General features: G+C 50.6%; 1 pseudogene; it reads left to right on the top strand.

The window, feature by feature from the left end:
- The first annotated feature begins 939 nt into the window (after positions 1–939).
- LOC105756466 (60S ribosomal protein L39 pseudogene) lies at positions 940–1,095 on the top strand (annotated as a pseudogene).
- The last annotated feature ends 2,329 nt before the right edge of the window (positions 1,096–3,424 follow it).

The raw sequence follows: 3,424 nt of genomic DNA, 5'->3' as shown, positions 1-3,424 counted from the left end.
AATAAAAGTTTAATATTCAAAAGTATTAAAATAAATAAATAAAAATACTGTGTGTCTCAAGATCAAGGATGTGTTTACTCTCATGGGATCAGAAGTAGGACTCTCCGGGTGAGAAAATATGCATCTGCCATCAGCTGAATGCAGCTCACTAATAAAGCAAATTCACGATTGAAAACCCAAACCAGCTCTTCTGTCCATGGATTTGTGCCCAAGATTTCTGAACTACTCCAAGCCCCGTACTCATCCGTGGACTCCCACCTGGGCCCTCATAATCCTGCCCCAGCTCCCTCTCTGCCATCCGTGGACTCCCGCCTGGGCCCTCGTAATCCTGCCCCAGCTCCCTCTCTGCCATCCATGGACTCCCACCTGGGATCTCACAATCCTGCCCCAGCTCCCTCTCTGCTATCCGTGGACTCCCACCTGGGCCCTCATAATCCTGACCCAGCTCCCTCTCTGCCATCTGTGGACTCCCACCCGAGCTCTCGTAATCCTGTCACAGCTCCGTCTTCTCACATACTCCCTCCTCGCCATCCAAGGTGTCCTGACAGAAACCCTGGTCTTTAATTTAAGCGAACACTCATTTGTCTATGCAGGCTTTTCTATTAGAAGGAGCAGAAAGAGACAGAGGCATGGATGTCCTGTTGTGTAACTCCGTGCTATGGCTGCCTGCCTGCCCTGGAATCCCATCCTAGCTCTGGTACCTATGGTCATGGTGCAGTCAGGAGGTGGCGGGGTGATATGTCAGAGGAGACCACCACCATCCACAACGAACTAGGGGAAGTAACTCTGAGACAGGCCACGGGGCATCTCTGGGGGAACTGGGGCAGGGGGCACACAAACTCTTCCCATACACGACTGGGCAAAATCAGAAGGAACAACTCAGGCTTTCTCTCTGTTTCTCTGCCATCGTGGTGTGTGTGGCCAGCTTCCATCCTTATCATGTCTTCTCACAGGTCTTTCAGGATCAAGAGATGCCTGGCCACAGAACAAAAGCAGAATCATCCCATTCCCTAATGGATTCAAATGAAAACTGGTAATGAAATCAGGCACCACTCCAAGAAGAGACATTGGAGAAGAACCATGCTGGGTCTCTGAGGAGTCACACATGGGACGGCACACAGAATTACGCTCCATCAAGTTCACTAGCATCTTACCATAAAAAAAAAAATCAAATCCATTGCTGACGAGTTGATTCTGACTCATTGCCATACCAACTTGAAAATTGTGCCCCTATCTGAATAATTGAACATGTTGTATTGGCAAAAATCTGGTTTATTCCTTTGTTTTTATGCCCCTGCATTGATAGGTTGGTTCAATAATAAATACATGAGACCTTTTGTTTGGGAAAAAAAGGAAAGAAAGAAACATCTCTGGTTCTATGGGGCAGGGTAAGAACTGCCCTACAGAGTGAGGAGCCTCGATGAGAAATTCTGAAAGTTACAATATAAAGGTCCAACAGCTGCTTCCCAGTGGAGCCAAAGCCATACCCCCAAGGGCATTTAAGGGGCAGCAAGAGGGCCCCAGGAGGAGGACGTGGCAGATGGGGGTTGGGGTGTTAAGCTGGCTGAGCACCCCCTAGAATGAGGATGACCCTAATGCATACACCCACCACTTCAGAGATAACATAGCAGAGCCGACCTTGGACCTCGTTCAGTGGAGTGACCGCTCCCATTTAAATTATCAGGACCCCAATCACTCAAACCCACTGCTGTTGGGTCAATTCCAACTCACAGCGATCCCATAGGGTTTCCAAGGCTGTAAATCTCTGTAGAAGCAGACTGCCACATCTTTCCTGCACGGAGTGGCTAGTGGGTTCTAATCGCCAGCCTTTCTGTTAGCAGTTGATGTCTTTAACCACTGCACCACCAGGACTCCTCATCAGGACCCCAGTGGTGTCTAAATAGCTCTCCATCCATTAGGTGGGGAAACTACCGCTCTGCTGACGGCAGGCCACCCTGAGGGAGGGTTCATCTGTTGCAGGGTGATTGTTAATCCCTGCAAAGGAGCCCAGGGCCACTCTTGTGGAGGGACATCGTTGGGAGGTGGATCTTGGTGGACGTCTTTTTCTTTTTCCTCCTTGTCTGTGATGAGAAAGCCAGCAGGTCTGCTGGGCTGTGAGGCAGCATGGGGAAGGGAACTCACGTGGATCCCAGGGATCCCCATTCACTAAGGAGCAGGGGAGCCTCCCCTCGGAGGACCGCATTTCGCAGGAAGTCCTGGGATGCCGAGGGCAGGGAGCAGGCGACCGATACCTGGAACTGGCCCCTGAGTGTCTGGGCGAACCCCTGCTGCCCCATCAGGTGCTCCCAGAGCCGCTGAAGATGGTAGAACCATGACGTCTGCACTTGCTGTCCGGTGGGAGACACAGGACTTCACAGCAAACTACCAGAGGCGCAGGTTAAAATCACTCACGTGAGGATTCTCTTAGTGTTTTCTGTCTTTTAAATCGAAACGGTCGTTAATAACACCAGTAAACGGTATGAAAAGTGTGAACACAAGCTCGTCCCCCTCCTCGGCGTGACAGACTTCCCGGGGACTCAGAGGCCTCACTGGCCGGTGATGGCGTCCATCCTCAGGGACACACTTCACAGGTGATCCAGCATTGATGACAGTGCCTGCCAGTGCCGAGATCAGGGCCAGCAGGGCGCCGCAACGCACCCCGGGTGCAGGTGAACAGGCCTGAACGTGAGGCCTCACCCCACCTGGATGAGTCTCTCAGAGCAAGGTCCGTCTGAACCCACAACCCCAGGACAGGTGAGGTCTGTCACCTGGCTTGAATGGCTGCTTTCCACACCTGAGGCTCACCTGTGTGAGCCCAACACACACACACACACACACACACACACACACAGTGAAATCTGTGAGAGCCAGAACTTGACAGGACTGCCTTGCTTTTCCGGGTCTCGAACATTTTCCGCCATTGATAGGGTTCGACCCGGCCACTTTTCTATCCCATTTATTAGTGGAAAATATTTGAAGTTTCTTTCTCTGACAGGGTTCCGCCTTACACGGGTTCCAGCTTTTGCAGATTTCACTGTATACACACACACACATCATGAGATTGATTTATTGTGTATATATTTAGGTAAAAATTTATTATAGATATGGACATAGACACAGACAAAAACATGCTGTTGTTGTTGTTAGGTGCCGTCGAGTCGCTCCTGACTCATAGCCACCCTCTGTACAACAGGATGAAACCCTGCCCAGTCCTGCGCCATCCTCACAATCATGGCTATGCTTGAGATATAAACATAGACGCAGATAAATGAAGAGATTCACCTTAAGGCAATGGCTCACCAGATTGCGGTCTGGCAAGTCTAAAACCCATAGGGCAGGGGGCAGGTGGGAACTAAGGCAGGAGTTGACACTGCAGCCTTGAGGCAGAATTTCTTCTCTGGGAAACTGATTATGCTCTTACGCT

Source organism: Trichechus manatus, unplaced genomic scaffold (genome assembly GCF_000243295.1).
Source record: "Trichechus manatus latirostris isolate Lorelei unplaced genomic scaffold, TriManLat1.0 scaffold00069, whole genome shotgun sequence".
NCBI classification, from domain to species: Eukaryota; Metazoa; Chordata; class Mammalia; order Sirenia; family Trichechidae; genus Trichechus; species Trichechus manatus.
Note: the sequence above shows the minus strand (reverse complement) of the source record. Positions and strands in the feature narration are given on the sequence as shown.